General features: G+C 44.7%; 1 long non-coding RNA gene across 1 annotated transcript in view; it reads left to right on the top strand.

Annotated features, from left to right (window-relative positions):
* The first annotated feature begins 935 nt into the window (after positions 1 to 935).
* Positions 936 to 23,986, top strand: part of LOC121280277 — a 75,745-nt gene continuing 52,694 nt past the window's right edge. Inside the window, exon 1 of the long non-coding RNA XR_005943583.1 lies at positions 936 to 1,063. This is a non-coding gene — a long non-coding RNA (uncharacterized LOC121280277). The remainder of the gene's footprint in view (positions 1,064 to 23,986) is intronic.

Below are 23,986 nucleotides of genomic sequence, written 5' to 3'. Positions count from 1 at the left end.
GAGTACAAGGATGGGTATTGACTTTGGCAGTGTATGAATATACTTTGCAATTTGACTTCGAGGGCTACAAATGAAACACTAATGCATTTAGTTGTTTGCCCATGCAAGTAAACAATGAGGATGTTCCCATTCCTCAAGAATTTATTTTGTTATTGTACTTCCTGGATTCATCACCAGTATGTGCTAGACAGGTTAGAGATTGGACAAGTCGAGACCCAATCTTATCCAAAGTACAAGAAGAAATTCTTCATAGTTGGTCACAAGAACAGGAATCTGACTAAATGAAACCCTATTTTCAGAGAAGATACAAAAAAACCAGCCAGGAAGGTATCTTCTTATAGGGAGCACGAGTGATTGGTCCTCAAAACAGATGAAAGCCATTGTTGTCTGTACTTCACTGCACATCCTGGACTTTCCCGAACGAAGGCCTTAGCACACAGCTATCTTTGGTGGCCTGGGATGGATGGAGAAATTGAGAACTTAGAGGCTGTATGCAGTGTCAGCAAGTGCAAAACCTTCAACAGCTCCATTACACCCTTGGGAGTGACCAAGAAGGCCATGGGTGCGATTACACATTGACTATTTGGGACCTTTTATGGGAACAATGTTTCCTCTTATTGTTGATGCTCACTCAAAATGGATGGACATATGTGAAGTGAAATTGCCGACGACATCTGCTACAATTGACAAGCTACGGCAATTTTTCACAATCAACGGACTAACAGAAGTGGTCGTATCAGACAATGGAGCGGTATTTACTAGCGCTGAGTTTCACTGATATATCAGCCTCAATGATATTATTTGTAAAATTTCACTGTACCACCCTGCCAAGAGAGCAGTTAAGATGTTCAAGTCTGGTATGAAGAAATTATCTATCGATTCTAATAGCAACTAAATTAGCACGTTTTCTTTTCCATTATAGGACCACCCCTCATACGACAACAGGTGTCACACCTGCGGAATTGTTGATGAAACACTGTCTCCAATCAAGATTGAGCCTAATTATGCCAAGCTTGGTTTGGCGGGGGGGGATGCTGGTGGGAACTTATTACATATTATACAGGTAATATTTATCATTCCATAATTATGTCTATTGTATTTACAAACTAAGGCTTTAACACCAATGACAAAATCAAACTAATGTAACAACTTGGGTTAGGAGATCAACTTGTACCAATTCAGATTTGCAACTTTTCCTGTAAACAAGAATTTATTTTACTGCTGGTTGATTCACGTTTTCAACCTTCTTACAAAATCCTCCTTTTCATTTTGCATCATCTTTATGGTTCTTTCGGTGTTCTTAAAGATGTTACACTTCAGTTGTGTGTTCATGAACAGTGTGCTGAAGCTGCCTATACATTTTCTCCAGCTTTCCCTTGGGCTGGGATTCCAGAAGTGCATTCTACTTTCCAGAAACTAGGTCATATTTGGTTGATGTGTAAAATTTCTCAGCTCATGCTGTCAATGTTCCATTTCTTTGAGCTGAGGTTCATTCATACAGTTCATACATTTATTCTAAGATATCATACAAGAAGCTCATAATAACTAAAAATTTGAAATCTATTTGTGATGAGTTGCATGCTTCATGCCGTATTTCAGAATCAGAAACTGGCATTTCTATAAACTTCAAAATAGCATTTCAGATTCCAGTAATTTCATATCTAATAGCTTTTGAGATATTCTATTCTCCATTGGGTCTCGCATAAAGGCTTTGTGGTAATACAGTTAACATGTTTTTTCAGTATATACCATTGTACTGCAGAGGCAGGAAACAAAAAATATATGCATTGGAGAGTTCCACAAAAATGAAGTCAATTCCAGGCAACTTGTAGCACTATCCCCAACTACTAAGTCCAGGGAATTACATCCACATGGCATATCAAATGTTTGTAGATTTTCTTTTAAGATTCATGCCTAGAGACCCCTTTATTTTTTCCTTTCATATTGGACCCGTTATCATACCCCTGACCTCTGCAGTTTTGTAAGTCCAGCTTGCATTCTGTTAAGAAATCAATTATAATATCATGGAATCCTTTTTCAGTAGTATCTGTAACTGATTTACAGTTCAGAAAATGCTCCTTAATTGTAAAATTTTCTACGTCAAAAAATTTTATGTCAAATGAAAGTTGCTCAGTAGATACGACTAATGTCTGGAGTACAGTCTAAAATAAAGCTGAAATATTTGGCTTCTTTAGCACAATTTAATATGTTTTCTTGAACAGCATTTCCCAGCAAACTAATTATTTCATTCTGGACATTTTTTCCTTACAATAATGAATTTGAGTTTCGATTCAGACAACACCCAACGCAAGTGTTCATTTGTTGTCACATGAAATTTTCCAAGTAATTCAACAACCTACAAAATTCCTATTGTTTTTGGTGTAAACAATCTATCTGAAGCTCCTATGAAAGTTAAACTGAGTTCAGCTAAATAAAGGGTGGTGCTCATTAAATGTTCCAAGGCTTTATTCCAATGCTCTTGCCCTTTTTACATATGTGACTACATCTCCCTATCTATAGTTTTGTTAGTTTGTAATCACAAAGTTGACTCAAACCACTTCTTACGACATTGCAGGTTAGGTACTGAATTTTCATGTGACTGCAAATATTCATGAGCATGTTTCTAGTCATTATTTCCAGATGTTCCTAGAGATGACTGACTTGTGACAGCAAAAATTTTGTTGCTGCTCTGGGTATACTACCCATCTCCTGAGAAACTTTCCACCATTGTTAATTTTCCTATACATCATTGAAACTACATTTATTTACATCTTTTGGAAAGCTACTGTTGTTGTTAATAGGAAGGGGCTCATTCAAAATTATATGATCAGTTTCTGCCACTGACAAATTATCAGATCAAAGTGCTAGATCATAGTAATTGACATGGTTCTCCGTGTTTTCATTTTCACTTTGAACACCAATCTCAGGATTTCCAGCTATTATACCTTTGTTCAGTTCTTCAACATTACTGACATTTTGGTCCTGATATTTGGATTCCTGAGTGTGTTCGTTGTCTTCTTCAGATGATGATGGTGTTTTCAGCTGGTTTGACGAGACCAGACGACGAATTTGTAAAGCTGGATGCTGGTGTTGAAGGATTTAAGGCTGCACTCCTCCCTGGGTTGATAGTAGGACTGGAAAAAAGTTGACAATTTTGGATGTTTCTTGAACTCTTCTTGCTGAAGAAGCCTTTTTCTGTTTTTGTAGCCTGAACTTTTTTGGAGGCATATCGGAACTGGAAAAAAACAGGAGAAAAACCATGAAAATGCGACCGACAGCAAAGCATTTTTTAAAGTCAATTTTATTGGGCGACAAGGGATCAGTTTTTATTATTTTCAAGAATGAAACTCTGATACGGTAAAGAAGAAAATGGTGGTTTATCATAAAAATATCAACCGTGATGTGGCCTGCATCACCACTAACACCACTTGTTTTAGCATTGTGACAAGCAACAATACCATATATATATGAATACCACTTACCTTTTATTAGTGATTATTGTAAATAATTGTTGTTTCCAAGCTGCTCCATGCCAAGTCACATGACAGGTTAAGGTGTCCCTAAGTGCACTATTGGCTAATATGAAGTTAAATAACACTAATTAAGATTGTAATGCAGTATTATAAATCTTTAAACAATTCCATTTCCTATTTAGGCATTTTTTTTTCTCTCTCTCTCCAGTTTTTGGCACTCCTCAGCACATTGCACCCTGGATAGCTATCCCCGATTAGTCAGGTCTTGAGCTGGCCCTGCCTGGAGATGTTTATAGTTCCGTGTTACCAATAAACACTTGAAATGTTCAACCATACAAGGCTCCAGACCTTTCTGTGGGACACAGAACAAATCCTTATAATATGGCAGCAGCTAATGCTCATACAAAAAAGCGAAGAAACTGGAGTAGGACCCTGGAATCGCAAGATATGTAAAGCTAAAGAAACAAATTCTGACTGGACTGTGATGTATCTGAACCCAAGACACAGCTGGAGCTCGCCCAAAGAAGCTCCATTGCCAGACCTGGTCAAATGCAGAGTCAAAGGACTCCATTTTGTTCAGTTGTCTTCCTGGGTGTTGCTGAATGGAATAGATTTCCATATTTTAACCCCAAAACATCTTGGAATGCAGTAGATTCCACCGTCTCAGGATGATTACTCTGCTAAATTCATGCTCAATACTTACGGGAGACAGATGGGCTGCAAGAGCCGGGTCCTTCATTATATCATTCTGATCTCTTTCTGTTCAGACTGGATAAACAGCATGATGTAGAGAGTCACATGTTGGTGGACTGAGTACTACCTACATGCTGGCTTACCATGCAGGTAGTACCTAGTTAAGGCTATACCCTGGAAATGTTAGAAATGAACACTTCATGCTTCCAGACTTCTTCGTGATACATGGAACAAACCCTTATAACAAATACCTCTTCTAGGAGAGGTGAGGATTCACCAGCATCTATCAGGGTTTAACTCTGAAACTTGTCTGTAGACACTTGTACACTTAGACTGCAGTGCACATGAAGCACTTTGTGCTTTGAGCAACATGGGGATTGTAGTCTCTGTGGGAGAGATAGAGAAAGCCAGATGGTCAGGAGCAGGACGCACCAGAATTGCAAGAGGGTGCCCGACCTGGACAAGAACAAGGGGCTTCTGAGCGCAGGATGGTGCAGCTACAGAAGTGTGGAAGGAGGCTTTATCCACCCAATCACGTGTACAAAGTGAAAATAACATACTTGCATATGACTGAGACACAGTGCCAAAGGAGACTCGGGCTGTCAAAAGCTACTGTTACCTCAGATGATGGCTGGGGGATTGCTTCCAATTACGTGGGTGGTCATCCAGTGCCAGTTGCCCTGAAGGTCACTAGTGCTGAATTTATTTTGCATTCGGATCATTTTGGGCTATATGTGGGGACTTCAGTGGAATAAGGCAGCCTGCTGCCCACCACTGCACAAAGGTCTTTACAGATGCAATGTGCATAAGAGCAAGTCAATATATCAGATTTCACCATGGACTGCAACAGTTCATCCGTATGAGCCAGAGGCTTTGTGGTGATGGTAGGTTTCCTCAGGGTTCAGGGAATTATAGACTGCATGCATATCACCATAAATGCTCCACCAGGCCAGCCCAGGACATTTATAAAGAGAAAGAGTGACCACTCTCTGTTCAACTAGTATGTGACCATCAACAGAGAATCATGCAGGTCTGCGCTAGGTACCTGGGCAGCAGCCAAGACTTGTATACACTCAGGAACTGTCAGGGGCCAGACATGTTCACTGGGCCTAATGCTTTAGAAGGATGGCTGCTGGGTGATCAGGGCTATCTGTTAAGTGGCTCATAACACCACTGAGGGTTCTTAGTGCAGACGTTGAGTTGAGCACAGGTACAATAATAGCCACAGGACAACCCAGGCCGTCATAGAGCAGACAATTGGCCTCCTGAAGATGAGGTTGAGGTGCCAAGATCAGGAGAAGCTCTGCAGTATGCTCCATGAGAGACTCCCTGATGATTGTTGTGTGCTTCACTCTGCACAACCTTGTGCTCCAGAGAAGAGGATGCCTTGGAGGAGGAGGAGCCAGAACAGACCAGCGCAGGAAGATGTGCAAGGGGCCACAAGGGAGTGTCTTGATGGCCATGAGGCCTTAATACTGCAGAGGTTCCAGTAGCTCAGTCACTTGAGCCCTCTGTGCAACATATACATGGTTACATTTCTGCCATCCCACCCCCACAGGAGACCATTTAGACAAGTCAGCTTATCACATTCACAGCAGCCATCCATCACCCTTGGTTACAACCCGACGCACCTTCACACAATATTCTGCATGGACTTCATCACCGTCCATTTTCTCACAACTGAAAAATCTACTGCGCCTCTCTGATGCCTAAACCAAACATCATGGCCCACCTCAGAGTAGTGTCAGAACCATTCTGAATGAGGGGAATGAATTGCCTACTTAGCTGTAAGTTAACGTTACCCGTAGCCTTCTTGTCCTGTGGTGCCTCATTTGAAGCAAACTAGGCAGACTGCAGCGTAGTGCAAGATAGTTGAGGCTGCGACCCCATAATATAAGAGGACCTGGGCATACCCCTTAAGAGCAGCCACTGATAGCGTTGGTATTTAAAGTGAAAGGTTAAGATTTGAAGCATCTCCACAATTCCACAGGCATTTCACAGCTCACTTATTATTTTTCTTTTTTTAAAAATATTTAATTCTGTTGTTATTGACTAAACTGTAAATGTAATTTTAAATATTTTTTGTAATTTAAATTTTTTTTTAATAATTTAATATAATGGTCAATAGTTCTAAGTGTACTTAGATTTTCTTATTTAGTAACTTGGCAGGTTTAAAATAAATGACTAAGGGCAGAATTTTGTCCTTGGGCAGTCGGGAAGCCAACTGCTGCCCACAATTGGCACTGGGCCACGATTTCATGCTGGTGGGCCAATTAAGACCCACCCGGCGTGAAATGCGATTGACAGCGCTCAGCACTGCCTACGAGGAGTGGGGGGGGAGCGCTTCATACGCACAAATGAGCCCTTGATAATCTCTTAGGCACAGCTGTCTCAGGGAGATGAAGCGTTGTTAAAAAAAAATAAAGATGTAATAAAATATGTCCCCTCATGACTCTGTCATGAGCGGGGACATGTTATTAATTCAATTGTAAAACCTGTACATTATTTTTATTTGCTTTTGGAAACCTCATCCCGCCCGTGGATGAAGTTTCCAAAAAATGCAAAGGCTGCTGGGCATTTTCACCTGCTCACCAACTGTTAGGTTGGATAGCCAGCGGAAAATTAAGGTTAATTGTTTAATGGCCTTAACAGACCTTTTAATTGCCGGTGAGTGTGCTGCTAACCCCAGTGCAGCCCGCCGACTGAACTATTGCACGTCATTTCACACTTGAACAGGTTGGGCACAGCCTACCAGCCGAAATTTCTGCCTTAAGTGTAGCCTGTTGAACAATACTCATTTTTGCATGGGGCAGGATTTTGAGTTCGGTGTGCAGGCACAGTCGGCAGGCCCTGGAGCGGCTGGGAAACAGGCTGCCGCCACCTGTGATCCATCCCTTGCTGGCCAATTGACAGCCAGCCAGCATGAAAGTCGCACTGAATAGCTCAACGCTGCTGGAGTGGGGGCGGGAGGAGGGGGCTAGCGCGGAAGTCAGCAGGTGCGCGGGTTGGTACTCACAGAAAGCTCCCCGAAGGCTGAGAGCTGCCTCAGGGAGCTGAAGAATTCAAAGGCCATAATTAAAGATTTTCAAATACCGAAAAAAATGTCCAGGCACTAAGAACAGTCACCTGAACATACGGCTGATGTAAATTCTGTCCAAACATTTTGGGAAGAATCTTCTGATTGGCGTGCAGGTGCTTAAAATGTCACGCGAGCGTCCCGACATCTATGTGCAGCATCGCAATATTTCGGTCGGTGGGCGCGCTATGTAGCGGGACACGCACTCGCCATTAATTAAAGGCCTTGTTAAGGCCTTAACTTGCCAATCGTCGAATATTTTGAGGGGCCTGTGTGAACATCAGCTCGGCGCACGGGCCTGTGATTTTATGACAAACCTCATCCAGTGGCGGGATGAGGTTTGATAGCGGTTTTAAGAATGTTTAATAAAGTTTTTATTCATTTCATTAACATGTCCTGTCTCGTGTAACATTTTCACATGAGGGGGACATGGTAATGAATATTTTACTGTGCTATTTCTTATATTTGCCAGCCTTTCAGCGATCTCCCTGAGGCAGCACTTGGCCTCAGGGAGATGTGTGCTCTTCCGTGCACATGCGCAAAAGAGCGCACTCTGACGGTTGGGGAATCCCCCCCCCCCCCCCCCCCCCCCGGCACAGGAAGTGCATAGCACTTCCGGTCGGGCGGCCTGCTGGGGCCCGTTTCGGCGGCAGTGATCAGCTGCCCACCCGCCCATCAAGGGCAAAATTCTGCCCTTTATCCTTTTTTTAAGTTAATATGGGAAACCTCATCCTGCCCTTGGATGAGGTTTCCTCAAAAAGGCAAAGGCCGCCTGGCCAATTTGCCCACCTGCCAGCCATAACATTGGACAGGCAATGAAAAAACACCATCGATGACTACGTTAATGGACTCTTAATTGTCGGCAGGTATGCTGCCGACTCGCGCGCCGGCTGACCGAGATTTCATGCGATGATGTTGGGACGCTTGCCAGACATCATCACACGCTATTTCATGCTCGAGGGGATTGGGCACGCCAAGTGAAAAATTCTGCCCATGTAAAAGTGTAGTAATCTGATATGTAATATACCTTTAAGGCAAGTATTGTAAGGTCACATGATCTTGATGTCCAATAGCAGAGCAGCGTGGGCTACCTCTATCTGGAGGAGTCTTGAGTTAGTTACTGATGAGTGAAAGACAGTTTTATGTTGTAAGTGTACAAGTGTAGCTGCAGAGTTTAGTTTGTAAGTAAACAGCATATGTTTATTCTAACAATGTTTTCCGGATGTTCTGTCTCTGCACCAACTGGGTCACCCCGAAACAAGTGTGAAACCAGGATCCTTTAGCCCCAGCAAACCAAGGACACTGGATCTAACAAGACCATACAAGTGCAGGAGATTGTGCTGAAGAAAAGTCAGGATTGTGGTGAAGAATTTAACATTCTCCGAGGTGAGGTGGAAGCAAGGCGTAACCACTTGTTAGGGTGTGGGAAGACGAAACCACCAAGGAAGGTTCAGAGTGCTGATTGGAAGAAAGCAGCAACTGTTGTCAGTGTAAACAGCACCATACATAAGACAGTGAGTCTGTGCCATAAGAAATTGCATGATTCGGATTGTGTGTGTAAAGTCCCCGGGGTGCAGACTTTTAGCTGTCAACAGAAATCATGGAATGATTACGAGACAGGACAGCAAGATTTTTAAAAACCATTTCTTAGACAAAGCTGGGCCATAATGCCCGGGAGCGCTCACTGACTGGAAGTAGGGAATGTACATCAAGGAACTGATGGAACGCATGGTGGCTAATTGGTCTCTCCAACCCCGTGATAAATTGCAGTGTATGAGATTTGGGGATGAGCGAAGGTGATGTTTAAATAAAAATGCTGAGTGCTCACACCAAAATGATGGTTAATTTGTGATAAAAAAAAATTTGCTTTTTTCCTGCCTGATGCAATGGGACATATCAGGTGGCAACGTAGGTGGGTTGGCTTCAGTGTCCGAGATTCCTGAATGAGGTCAGGATAGAATGGAGGCAAGTACATCGCACCAATGTGCCACGGTAGCTACAGCGGAGGAGAGGCCTGTCAGGATGATAAAATGTCTGATTGAGGGCAGTGCTGATGACAATACTGTGCTAATGCTAAATGTAATGGTGCTTGAGGAAGGAAAGGGAAGCTCCTTGAGCGCTTTTGTCAAGATATATCACAGGGCTGGAAATTCAGTCAAATTCATACTTGTAAGCCTTGATTGATTTAAAGACAGGTTATTAGCCAGCATCTGCACGAGGTTCATATCTAGCATCTGCAGATTATTCTGCAGCAGAATGAGATTCTAAACCAGCATATGCAAAGAAACTGTTCTGGACAGGAGGAGATATAATTTAAACAGCTCTGGTTTCTCCACCCACTACCTGTCCGTAAACAAAAGTGTTTTTGATTTCTGATTTCCTCCTGTTTAAGTGATGGCATATTTTCTCCAACCCTTCAGTATTGGAGTGATCTAATTCTCTGTTAATAACCCCACAGCAAACTGGAGATGGAGGTAAAGTAAGAGGGATAGTTTATTTTACACACAAAAAGTGGGAAGGGGCTTTGCAACATATGTCTCTTTTTGCATTAATACAATAAAAGAGGGATAAGAGAAAAGAAAGGGGTTCAGGGCAAAGGCCAGGGTTAAAAATAAGAATTATGATTTCAAGTGAGTCCAAAATCAAAAAGTCCAGTGGTGCATTCCTTCAGGGGTTAGTAAGATGAAACTGTTGTAAGGTGATCCGCTTTTCCAGAAGTGATGACTTCCACAATGGAAGAAGGCACGTGGCAATCAGTTAGTCTTCTAGGCATAGATACAGAAGTTCAGTTGTTCCAGTAGAGCACAGTGTAAATTAGGGCCACACAACTTAAAACCTGGTCAGAGATCTTTATTGCTACCTGTAAGATGGTTAATGGTAGACAGAGGCAGGCTGCTAGCCTTAAGTCCTGGTTCTCTTCCGAGGTTAAACAGCAACTGAAGGTAAAACCCAAAAGCTGTATAATTAAAGCAACCTAACGGCTCAAGTCTCGGTCATGTGATGGTTGTTTCGAGTCGAGCTATTCAGCTAATGCGTTCCCTTGAACAGGTAACTAGAACCATTAGTAGAATGCTGGAGATGAGTCACAAATAGCTTTGCCTTTGTCTATAGCTGGCTGATTGTCTACTATCCTTTGTGTTAGCTTGGCTGGAATGTTTATACAATTCAAGGGGTGTTACATTCCAGGAATTTTGTGTGTTAGCCTTAGTCCATTTTTAAACTGCTCAGAAACTTCCAGAATTACCACCAAGTGGTCAGTGGTGGCCATTTTCTAAGTCCAGCCATTTGTCCATTAAAAAAAACAATCTAAACAAGAGGATGTGGAAGAGAAACAAATTTCTTTTCGATTTTTTTTCTTCTTCGTGCTGTCTCGGTGGGACAATGCAATCAAGTCATGAGCCAGCATAATGAGGTTCTTTGTCAGACTCTGGCTAAAATTGTCGTGTCTGCACCTTGTGGCCAGCAACAACTCAGAGGAGGGAACCCTGCTGCTGGGCAGCCCCTGATGCCCCGGCACACAAGAGGTCTCATCATAGAGGCGGACGGGTGGTGCAGAAGGAATTGGGGTCCCTCCCTCCATCACTGCCTCCTCTACTTCATTTCCCCCTCTTTTTTTCATATGGGATAGTTTGTCTGTATTTTCATAGCCTTTGTGTTTCTTATTTATATTGTTACTAACTTGACTGCACACTTTTGTTACATTTTACTTTATATTTACTTTTTGATTTGTTATTTATCAGTATATTTATGCCTTTACTTAAAAATGCACTGCCCCACTTCAGGTTTGAATTATTTTACTCATTAATAGTTATCTTAAAGTATTGTGCTTTTGATGCTTGAATAACATATTTGCAGTAGTCTTTTTAAAGCTTTATAAAAGCTTTTAATCACAAATAAAGGAAGAGATATGAAATCTTGTGCTGAATAATACCCGCATTTCCTGCTTCACGATGCAGAGGATGTCAGCATGCTGGTTTACGATAATATATGTGGGCGGTCAAAAGGTCTGAAACACACCTGTGCTATTAAATGTTAATCTAAATGCCAATTGAGGCAATTAACAAGCTATCTGACTGGAATAGTACAGCCACAAGGCAATAATACGGCTTCAAGGTGAGCTTTATATCAGATGGGGAACTTTTTTTAAGGGCAACCTTGCTTGGGGGTTTTTTAACTGTAGTTGAGAGCAGAGTCTGAGCTATGCATAGCTATGCAGACTCCAGGGACTCTCTTTTCATGGGGTGGGTTAAATTTTGGATATTTTCTTGAGATGGACTTTCATTCACAGGGCTGCTTTGATAGTTCATTGAATATTCTGTCCATAACCCAGGGATGAAGGGTGAATACTCTTGGAGACAGGTGAGGATTGTGGTCTCTGTTGGAGGCAGCCTCCAATGAGGAGGGGAAGGGTGAGAGAATAAGGGATCAGAGCGGGGAGGCTCAGGATGCTGTGGATCCTCAGGAAGGGGACAGAGCAGTGCCAGATCCTGAGCGTCAGGAGCAGTCGATAGAAACCCTCATCGGAGCTGCAGAAGACATTATGCTGTACCAAGGACATACAGGCAGCGATTCAGCTACCTGCAACTGAATGAGATTCTGCAGAAAATGACTGAGGTTTTCAAAGGCAACTGTTATATCACTGTGAGATGCTCGCAGGGTAGATCTTTTCAATCTGGGGGGTGGGGGGGCACTTGATGTCTGTCGCCTTGAAGGTGATAGTGCTGCTGAACTTATTCACCACGGGCTCTTTTCAGGCAGCCTGTGTAGCCTGACGGGGATAATACTGCTGGCTGCATAACATTGTATCAAGGTGTTCATGGATGTAATGTTCCAGAGGGCAATTATATCATTTTCACCCAGGATACCCAAAGCCAGAACGAGAGAGCCCAAGGATTTCCCCAGGGTACAGGAAGCCATCAATTGCACACATAGCCATCAAGGTTCCTGCGGGACAGCCCTGCACATTGCTGAACAGAAAGGGATTCCACTCAATCAACGTACAGATGGAGTGCAACCATAAGTGGCGGGTCATGCAGGTGTGTGCCAGATGTCTGCATAGCAGCTGCGACGAATGTATTCTTAGAAATTCTCAAGTTCCAGACCTTTTCACCAGCCCAAATGTGTTAAAGGGATGGCATCTAGGCAATAAGGGCTATCCTCTCGAGGTGGCTTGTGGTGCCTTTGAGGGTCCCAAGATCTGATGCAGAGACCTGAACTAGCACCAGGGCCATAGTGGAGCAGACCATCGGACTCCTCAAGATGCGTTCTTGCTTCCCCCTCACCTGTGTCCCTAATGGTCGTGGCCTGCTGTGTCCTCCAGAACGTGGCTGTACAAAGAGGAGATGCCCTGGAGGATGAAGACAGGCCAGAAGGGGACCAATCCTCTTGAGGATGAGGTGAGGGAAGACAGTGATGCTGTTGCAAATGTCCCTGGCTGTGACACTAGGGATGCCTTAACATGCCAAAGGTTTCTGTGGAGCAGTGAAAGGCAACCTAGACTAGTGAGCGGGCTGCATGAATGGCCCTCCTTCATCTCTGGGTCGCAAGATTGAAATCGGGCACGGGCACTCACCATGACCCCAAGAATAAGATTAAATACATGTAATACACGCGAAATATTTCATAATGCGTTACTGAAAATGCTTAATCATTCATATAAATCGTAGAACTGTCATCAACGTCAAATGGTAAAAACAAAAATATTTACGCTTCCCTTACATCATACTCTGCAACTTCTGGTTGGATCTGTCCTGTCCTCCACAAACTTTCTTCGATTAGGAATCACGGATGTGCAGGCGCTTCACAATTCAGCACTGGGGTTACCACCCATTAGTCTGTTGTATTTATTGCATTCGATGTATCCCATAGCATGCCTGCTGAGTTGCAAACATTTAATACCGTTGACAATTTCCTCTTGGTTTTTAATCCCATGGAATAAAATACCTGAGCATTCGGTGATGCATTATTTCACTAATTCGCTATTCAAAACTGGCTTTGCGTTACTGGCAAAATTAACATTAAAAAGTGCAACCTCCCATATCCACCAGTGTTGCAACCAAGACGGTCTCCTGGGATATGGTAATTTTGCTAACTGCGCTTGCGTACTTAGAACTTGCGGGTATGGTTCTCACAGTTAATGTTGTGTGCAATCAGCATGCACCTCGCTTCATCCTGCCAACCACCCGTTATTTGACTTGATCAATGCTTGGAATGCATAATGGCATGGTTTTTAGGACAGCTGTGCCCTTGTGGAAACATGCAACTTTGGATGAGCAGCTCATCTCAAACATTTACTTAAGAGATCTGTGTCACATCCCGATGCCATACCCTTGCTTTGCATGCATATCACTTTAGTAATACAGATAGGAAAAAAACTACATGGACAGAAACCAGTGAAATCAGGCAATCCTGTAGGTGGGCAACGGTCAACAAACTAACTTGCGGCATGCACTCAGACCCCTGATGGGCTGCATGTGGCTCGCAAGTTGCTCACCACTGCTACATCAGGGGTTACGGGAAATATTGTTCCCCCCCCACCATCTCCCAGTTGCAATGAGCAAGGCCTGATGCCCTTACATCTAAACCTCCTCCATTTACCTACACATTTACATGATTCCTCCAGCCCTCCCTCAATCTTTGATTTCCTACCTCAACCCACAGGCATAACAGCCAAAGCTATCAATAAAAACATAAGCATGAAGGAATGTGAGTTCTGTGTTTATTCACAAGCCTTCAAGGCATATCAACATCATTAAAGGCAAATGTCACCCATGTGCTCCTGTTCATGACTAATGCGGATATTTACAAACCCATTTGGGTGTTGCACCTGCACTGGAAATGGGTGTCAATCTGCCGCCTTCCTCAGCCTGGATGACTTCAACGGGTGCCCTTTGTGCGGTTGTGGTCTTCAGTGGCCGGCCACTCCAGCGGACTCTTGCACAGACACATGTGACTCTTCAGTCACCCCGGTAATGGTTGAGCGGTGGAGGCCTGTGTCAATGGCTGATGAACAGAGGAGGTGCTGCCCCCTGCCCTCAGAGGTGCCTTGAGAGGAGCTTCCAGATGGAAACAGCTGTTTCTCAACATTGCTTACCCACCCCCAACCCCAGCAACCACTAGGGCTGGATAGTGCTCCCTGCCAACTGGAGAGGTTCCAGGAGTTGAGTGGGTGATGAAGCTCCCAGTTCCACTGTTGTCCTAGATCTGTGCCCCTGAGCTCAGAGCCAGGGTAATGGTGTGCAGGTCGGAGCGCATCCCGATAACTGTGTCTGCAATGCCCTCGCTTTGCCCCTACAGTATAGTCACCAAGCTGTCTATGGAGGAAGTGTGGGGCTCTGAAGAGTGGGTGATCACAGTGCTCATGGCCTGGGCGGACGTCCACAGCCAGGGCCAGAGCATGTAATCCCTCTGGTATACCTGCCAAATCTTCACTGATCTCTCGCTGGACATCCAGCATCTGTTGCCTTAAGGACAATTCGAGGCTTATCATCCGACTCAGAAGCAGTCTCTGGATCACCCTGGACACTCCTCCAACTGCCCGAGGCCTGCTCCACCACACTCTCCAGCAGCTGCACATGCGAATGTGAAGTGCTCTGGCTGGTATGTGCGTGACCCCTGTCTGACAGGCAGAACCCTGACTAAGCGCCAGTATCTGCAATAATGCTGGGTGCGGAGAGAGGAAGTGATCCTCTGAGGAGGATCCTTGGGGGAGGTTGCTGCATGGATTCTGCTGCAGCTTGCGCTGAAGAGGCTTCAGAGAGGTAACAGAGAGAGAGATCAGTAAGGGAGTAATGGGGTATCAGATTACTCGAGACGCATCACACGACTCATAAGTCTTTTTGTGGCCTGATGTGCATGAATGAACTCAGCAGACACTATGAAACCTTGAGCAATGACATGAATCTTCATGTGTAAAATCTATACACCAAACACATTGCAATTTCCTAACCTCCTTTAAAACAAACTAACCATCTTTTCTTATCACCCAGTCTGATAATTTTGCCATCTCACCAAAACCAGACTTCCCTCCACTCTTGCTATTGCCTATAGTTCTGGTCATCTCGGGCTTGAGCAGGGCCAGCACTTGCTCCTGATAAGGAGTCAGGATTTCCATGTGGGGTATGCCTCTGCCTGTACAGGCTCACACTCGGGCATCGTGGGCTCGCTTCTCCTGAAAAGATTGGACATGGAGATTCCATTAACAAAATCAAATTGTCAAATGGATAAAAGCAAGATACTGTGGATGCTGGAAATCTGAAACATAAGCAGAAAATGCAGGAAAAAGTCAGGTCTGACAGCATCTGTGGAGAGAGGAACAGAATTGATGTTTAGAGTCCGTATGACCCTTCAGAGCTAAAGAGAAGTAGAAATATGGTGCAATTTATACTGCTTAATGGGGGTGAAGCAGGTGAAGCTGGATTGAAGACCAGCGATAGGTGGGGGCAAAGTAGAGACTGACAAAGATAAACAAAAGTTCAAAGGGAGTGTTAATGGTAGTGGTAAGGGCTAAAAAAGGTGCTGATAGTGGCATATGTCAGAAAGCAGAATGTGATAATAGCAGAACAAGGGTAAGCACTCTGAAAAGATTAACATGAACAAGTAACATGGCCCTTGTGGGGGTGGGGTGGGGGAAAATGGATCGAAAATGGGGGATAAAACAATAAATAAAAATAAATAAATTGAAAATAAGTGGATAAAAAATAAAAATCAATTTTGAAAAAAGGGATGAGAAAAGAGGAGTTCATGATCTGAAGTTGTTGAACTCAATGTTAAGTCCGGAAGGCTGTAAAGTGCCTAATCGGAAGATGAGGTGCTGTTCCTCCAGTTTGCGTTGGGCTTCACTGGAACATTGCAGCAGGTCAAGGATGGACTTATGGGCATGAGAGCAGGGTGGGGTGTTGAAATAGCAAGCGACAAGGAGGTCTGGGTCATGCTTGCAGACAGACCGAAGATGTTCTGCAAAGCAGTCACCCAGTCTGTGTTTAGAATAAGAATGATGAATCTCGGGCGTGGAGCCAGCGAAGACTCCGGAGATCAACCATCGTGGAAGTGGAAGAACCTACGTCAGCAACGTAGAGATGACATCAAAAGAGAGAGAGAACGAACACCTGGCCAGCGTCAGCTCTCCTTTTCAGGTATTAGCCTTTATATTCTGTGACTACTCGGAGTGTCAGAGAAACCTAGTGGGGTGCGTTTGGGTATAAAATTGTATAACCTGGTGCAAACTGCATGTCTATATCTAGCCAGATGTAAAAGCTATATGTATATGATCTAACGACGTGAGTAAAGCGAATTGAGAGTTAAGAGAGAATTGACTCTTCTCCTCTTGTTACTAAGCCAATAACCGTAACCGGTGACCCCCAGTCAACATAAGCTACGTTCTTAATGGGTATCCCTTATCATCCAGTGGTAATTCCAGGTGATGTTGTCATGGTCCGGTGCAACCTTGAGTTTGCCAGGACGAATGAGTCCTGGGCACTTCCCAGTTGTTTGCATTCATGTTCAAGATCTTCATTTGGGCATCGCACACCATCACCACTTTCAACAAATGGAACCTCTTCCTATTGAAGAAGGAAACAGCCTCATCTGTTGGTAACTTCAATGGAATATGCCAGGGTTGGCCAACCGAACGCAAGAGCCACATATGATAATCTTAAGATGTCCGAGAGCTGCAAGACATGAACACAGGTTACTTACAGCTAGCCGAGGGCTTGTGGGTCTCCATCCTGGCCATAAGTCTTTTAAAATCTGACTGATATGCTGTCAAGTCTGTATGAAGGAACTCCGTCAGCTATTGATTTGTAAGGACTGCACGATGTTTCCACTTTACAAACTTAATTACAGAGTACAATATGAGTTGCTCACTAGTTTTCTTGAGTTGAGGATATTTTGTTTCTGGCACTTGCTTCCAGAACCCGATTGTAGACTGTGATTTAAGTTTCACCTTTAGACCCTTGTCTTTCTGGAAGTCCAACAGCTCCATTTCTACAGCAGCTGTTACTATAACCAGAAGTTCGAGAATTGGACAGCCATCGTTGATCACATCAACTATGAATGGGTTTACAAAGGAGGTGGAGGAGGATCTCAACTTCACAGGTCATTAAACCGGGCTCGAAAATGATCAAGCACTTGTTGTAACATATCCCTGTATTCTTCAAGTTTGTGATCTTTTATTTCAATATCAGGAAATGTGTTTACCCTCTGAGTTGGGGAAAGAGGTTGAAGTTTATTGATAATATGTTTCTTTGCAAAAGGCTTATTTGATTCTGAAAACTGTCTAAGGTCAGAAATAATCTCCTCTGCAGTGCCAAGTTGAGAGTTAGTAGATGTTGCATAATATCAGTGAGAAACATCAGTTCCTGTATCCATTCGTCCTCATCCTGCTGTGGATAGGATCTTTCCTTTTCTTTAAGAAGGCTCCAACTGTTCCACAAACCTACTTAAGACATCAGGTGGAATTTTCCGTGCCTGCTGGCATTGGGGATGCTCAGTGACGTGAGCAGGCAATATGGTGAGCAGGCCAGAAATCAGTTTTACAACGCCGTGAAACCAGTCTGTGATCATCCGCTTAGCCTGTCAATGATGGGCTGCGTTTCCCTGTATTGGACGTAGGGAACCTCATTGTATAAAACATCTGCATATCATTATAAGACTCATCCTGCCCCGCTGGATCATTGCCCACGTCAGTGTGATTGTACGCCAGTGTAGAACGCGCCTTGACAATTGTGACGTGCAGAGGTCAGGACTCAACTGCCAGGGCCTTGCTCACATCACGGACACCCAAGGAACAAGATGCTGGAGCCTGACAGTTAAGGCACCCTGGAGGAACATCCATGACATGCTGAGTGGATTCTTATGGACATGGCTCTGCTGCGAAGCAGCTCACGGAAGGTAGAACATCACCGCTGAGGTTCTGCTCACAACGGATGATGGTCAAGCGGGTGGAGAGGAAGGTCCAGCTGTGTTTGAGAGAGGTAGATGTACTGAGGGGGTGGGAGAAGGTCTAGGATTGACTGGGAGAGGAAAAGGTGTCGGTGGGGGGAGGGGGAGGAAGAGATGGGTGAGAGTGTTGAGCTGTTGGGGGAGTGGGGGTTGGGGGTTGAAACGGAGGTGTCGGTGGGGGGTGTGGGAGAAGACGGCAACTAGGGAGTTCGGAGGTGGGGAAGGAGATGGGAGGGAGTCCATTGGGAGGAAGGAGTGTGGAGAGGGGAGGGAGTAAGGGTGGAGGAAGGAGTTCAGAAAGGGGAAGGAGTAAGGCTGGAGGAAACAGTCAGTAAGGGGAAAAAACTAAGGGTGGCAGAAGAGGTAAGAGTGTCTGAAGGAGACAGGAAGGGGGAAGGACTAAGTCCAGTGCGGGGGGGGGGGCGGGGGGGTGCGATGTCCAGGCAAGCGTGCAAGGGAGGGCTTTGATGAGTTCATGTCTGCCTCCAGGGGAACAAACTGAGAGGGAATGGTGAGAATGACTGAGGCCAGAGGAAGATAGGAGGGTGAGGGTTGGACAATAGCAATAGAACATTGAAGGTGTTTGGTGGGGACTTGGAGGCAGATATGGAACCTGGGGGCGGGAAGGAGGAGGTCGGGGAGGTGAATGCAGATGGGGGTGGGGTTCTCAGGAAGGAAGAATCCCGAAGGAAAAGGGTTGTGGCTGGGAGGGGAGGTGGAAGGTGACGCTGGGGTCGGGGGTGGGTCAACAGTGATGGGGGAAAGGAAATGGGTAACTGGGGGAAGGAAAAGGGTGGGGGAGTGAATGAAGAACCAAATCACCACCATGCCATCTAAATCGAAAGTGAAACAAGAGTCGTGATGGGTGAGATCAGGCACTGCATTGGAGTGCGATCAGTGGGTGTGTGGAGATGCAGGTCAGCTCAGATGGACAACTGAAAGGGAACCCCTGCAGGCAGCGTTCAAAATGCTCAGGGCATTGAGGTGAGTGTGATATGGGAAGGATCCGTGTGCGTGGGAATCTGCTTGCACAAGGCTCCGAAAGGCTCTGCCACACACTCACTCCTCTCTCCAGAATCACTCCTTGGCCAGCTGCTCCCTCTGCACTGACAGAGGATGAGATTGAGGGGGTCACAAGTAAAGGGGACTCTGAAGGAGAGGACAGCCTCTGAGATTCCTGAGTGGATGACCCAGGGGTTTCCAGTTGCCGTTCCTCCTCCCTTCGGAGGCCCCGGCCTGACTCCTTGATGGGAAGGAGCACCTAGAGGGAAGTAGAGGTGCCCCATTTCCCTCTCATGTTGCCACTGCAGGAACTCGTCCCACGATGGAGTGCAAGACTGCACATATCTCCGTGTTCTGCTGGACCAGGTTCTTCATACAGGCACATGTGGGGGGAATCACTTCATCAGAGAGCAGGCAGATGTAATCCTCTGACTCACATGCCACTCTGTTGAGGGCTTCAAACAGCTCTGCGTGATGTTTTCTGCCCACTCCAGGATGAGTTGGAAGGCCAAATCCAGAGGTTCGTAATCTGACTCAGACTTCACAGATGCCTCTTCCCCAGCACTCCTCTGAGTTCCGGGGAGCTTGGCTGAACCTGCCTTCTCCTGCTGTGGACACGTCTGCGGTGACCACCAGATTGTGAACCCGAGCCTGTTCTAGATCTAGGTCCCACCGAGGTGTGTGTCTCTGCACTGGTGGAGGGTGTGCGTAAGCACTGTGACGGGTCTCCGAAGCTGCTTTTTTCCAGCTTTTCAATGGAGGAGGTGTCCTCTTGGCCAGGGGTGAGGATCTGGATGCAACTGAGGGACTGGCTGGCTGAGAGTGTCAGTCGCTTGGCAGAGCTCCCTGTGAACTAAGGTAGAGATAATTAGTGCATGGCAGCAGAGTCAAAAGCAGGAGAGAGAGCATTCATAGTTGTGTTGAGAGAGGGATAATGTGCAGGATCCTCACAAGTGTGTTTGGTGCCGACCTCATCATCACCGCAGGCACAGTCCACGTCCTCACCAATCAGTGTGATGGCACACTCCTCAAAGTGAGTGAGGGGCCCAATGTGGGCTTCTCCACCAGTCCATTCTTTCCCCGCACCCCACTGGTCTGGACCTCTCCCCATTGATAATGAGCATTTTCTCTTGTATGGAAACAGATGGAGAGAGTGCTGCATAGAATGTTTGTGTGGACGAGATGAGGATGCGAGCTCCAGAGGATATGAGCCTGATGGTGATGTGAGGGTGTGTGTGTGAGGTTGTCAAGAAGACATAATAATGTCTATAATGTTATTGGAAATTATTTTGAAATAGAGTTTAGTGGTGTCTGTGTCTATGGGACTTTTCTTTGTTAACTCTTTTTTAAAATATCTATAGAAACTCTTACTGTCTATTCTCATATTTCTGACTAGCTTTATCTCATAATCTAAATTTTCCCTCCTTATTGCCTGAATTTTTCCCTCTTTGGGCGGGCTCGGCGGGCAGGGGCAGTCAGGGAGCCAACTGCCTCCCGCAGTCAGCTCTGCACTGCAATTTCATGCGGATGGGTCAATTAAGGCCCGCCTTGCGTGGATCACGAGCAGTAGCGGAGCACTACCTGTGCAGGTGGGGGAGGAGGGAGAGCGACCTGGCACACAGTTCATGCATGCATACAAGGAGCTGCCTCAGGGAGGTTGAAGCTGTGTCACATGAGATGGGACAAGTTTTTAATGTCAAAAGAAAATTTTTATTTAATTTGTATTAGCTTTAGGAAACCTCATCCCAATTGTGGATGAAGTTTCCTAAAAATGTAAAGGTCACTTGGCCTTTTCGCCCGCTCACCAGCTTAGGTTGGACGGGCAGCATAAATTTGAGGTTAATTAATTCGTTAATGGCCTTAATAGGCCTTGCAATTATCGACGGGTGCGCAGCCAAGTCCAGTGTGCGTCTACTGAACGAAATATCGCGATGACATCGGGACGCACCCCGACGTCATCATGTGTCATATTACGTTCAGGCATGTCGGGCGCTTGCCCGCATGCTGAAGGTAAAATTCTGGCCTATTGAGTCTTTTAGTTATTCTTTGCTGTTCCATATATTCTGTCCAATTTTCTTACCTGCTACCTGTCTTTTCATAATTATATGTTTTTTTCTTAAGTTTGATACCATCTTTAACCTTTCTAGTTAACCAGGGATGGTGTGTCCATCCCTTGGACTCTTCCTTACTCATTGGAATGTATCTATTCTGTACATTCTGAAATATTCCCTTAAATATTTGACACTGCATCTCTATTGACCTGTCCCTTAACCTAATTTGCCAGTTCACTTTAGCCAGCTCAGCTTTTGTGCCCTTATAATTGCCCTTATTCAATTTTAAAAACATAGTCTTGGACCCACTCCTCTCTCCCTCAAACTGAATGTAAAATTCAATCACTTTATGGTCGCTGCTACCTAGGGGCGTCTTCACTATGAGTTCATTAATTACTCCCATCCAATTGCACAATACTAGGTCTAGTATAGCCTGCTCTCTGGTTGGCTGCAGAACATGCTGCTCTAAGAAACTATCCTGAAAACATTCAATATACTCCTCATCTAGGCTATCATTGCCCATGTGACTTTTTCAGTCCATATGTAAATTATAATCTCTCATGATTATCACTGTGCCTTTCTGACAAGCTCCCATTATTTCTTCCTTTACGCTCAACTTTACCATGTGGTTACTATTAGGGGGCCTGTACACAACTCCCACAACTGACTTCTTGCCTTTACCATTTCTCATCTCTACCCAAACTGTTTCCACATCCTGGTTTCCTGAACTTAGGTCATCCCTCTCTATTGTGCTAATACCATCATTAACTACCAGAGCCACCCCTCCACATTTTCCTTACTTCCTGTCCTTCCTAAATATCCTGTATAAAAGTATAATATTCAATATTCGGGTCCCAATCCATGTCATCCTGCAGCCATGTCTTTGTAATGGCTCTCAAATCATAATTATTTATTTCTATGCGCACTCTCAGTTCATCTGTTTTGTCTCGAATGCTATGTGCATTCGGATACAGAGCTTTTAATTTTATTATTTTTATAACCTCAAATTTAATCTGTTGTTTTCCTGTTAGATTTGTGCTCTCTGTCCTTCCTGTCACAGTCCGTTTTTTGTTTCCCGTAATAATACCTTATTCTTTTGCCTTGTTTCTGCTCTTTGATTTACCACATCTTCCCAAATTTGATCCCTTGCCCCTGCTACTTAGTTTAAAACCCTCTCTACTTCCCTAGATAAGTGGTTTGCAAGAACACCTGTCCCAGCCTGGCTTGGGTGTAGACCATCCCAACAGTACAGATCTCATTTTCTCCAGTACTGGTGCCAGTGCCCCACAAACCAAAACCCGCTTCTCCCACACCAGTCTTTGTGCCACACATTCATCTCCCTAATCTGATTTGTCCTATGCCAATTTGCACATGGCTCAGGTAATAATCCAGGGATTATGACCTTTGAGGATCTGCTTCTTAATTTGGTGCCTAGGTCCTCAAACTGACTACGCAGAGCCTCCTTTGTCTTGCCTATGTCGTTAGTACCTAAGTGGACCATGACGACTGGGTCCTCCTCCTCCCACTGCAAGTTCCTCTCCAGTCCTGCACACTGGCATCAGGCAAGCAACACAGCCATCTGGAGAGAACGGTGTCAATCCCTCTGACTATATTATCTCTTACTACCACTACTTTCCTTTTATGCTCCCCCCACTTGAATGGCTTCCTGTATCACAGTGCCATGGCCAGTTACCTCATCTACCCTGCAGCCTCCACTCTCATCCAAACAAGGTGAAAAGACCTCAAACCTGTTGGACAATTGCAAGGGCTGAGGCTCCTGCTCTCCTGCCTTCTGAGTCCTCTCACCTATCTCACTCACAGTCACACTCTCCTGTACCTGACCACTGACCAAATCAGAAGACCCTGTCCAAAGAGACTGCCTTCTGGTACAAAGAAAACAGGTAACTTTTCCCCCTCCTTGATGTGTCACAGTATCTGCAGTTCAGCCTCCAGCTCATAAACTCTGAGCTGAAGTTGCTCAAACTTCAAACACTTAATGCAGACGTGTTTGCCCTGGATCAAACTGGCATCTTCAGGAGCCTCCATATGCTGTAACTGTGACACATCACCTGTCCTGACATCCTTAATGTGTTCTAATTAACTACTTAATTATTTTATTCAATTATATATTTTATTAACCTTATCACCAGTTGCTAGACTATTTTGAACCTTAGGAATAGAATAAACCTGAGTCACTCACTCATCAAATAACTAACTTCTCCTGTAGCAGAGTATGACCACTTGCTGAAGGCTGAGAAAGTTAGAAAGCAAATTAGCACCTCTTTCCCTTCCTTCCCTAACTCCCTAATTACCCTTGTCCCAGCACTCTATTCTAAGTCGTATATCTTGCAGTAAATCTTAGCTAAAGGACCTCTTTCCCCTTTTCACCAAATTCCCACTTAGAACTAAATTTCCAAATATACTCATACAGTCTCTCTCCTTCAGGCCGAAGTCTCCCCTTACTGATCTTGCGCCTTTTACTTATCGTGCGCTTAAAAATCCCTTTCTTATATAGATCTGTGATGAGTCCCCCTCTAGCTTAGCTTCTTGCTACAGTTATTAACACCTAATTTAGGCCCTATTCAGGCAAAGGGCTTTCAGGTGATTGACAGTTAACTGCCACTAAGACAGTTGCCTATTTAATTTGGCTACTTAAAGGCTATTAATGCTGGGTTGATAGTTCTAGGTCAGAATCTGACTCTTATTCCAAAATTGAACTTGAAAAAGATTTACCAGTTCCCAAATATACT

This window comes from Carcharodon carcharias, chromosome 7 (assembly GCF_017639515.1).
Source record: "Carcharodon carcharias isolate sCarCar2 chromosome 7, sCarCar2.pri, whole genome shotgun sequence".
Taxonomy (NCBI): domain Eukaryota; kingdom Metazoa; phylum Chordata; class Chondrichthyes; order Lamniformes; family Lamnidae; genus Carcharodon; species Carcharodon carcharias.
This window is presented reverse-complemented; position numbering and strand designations above follow the sequence as displayed.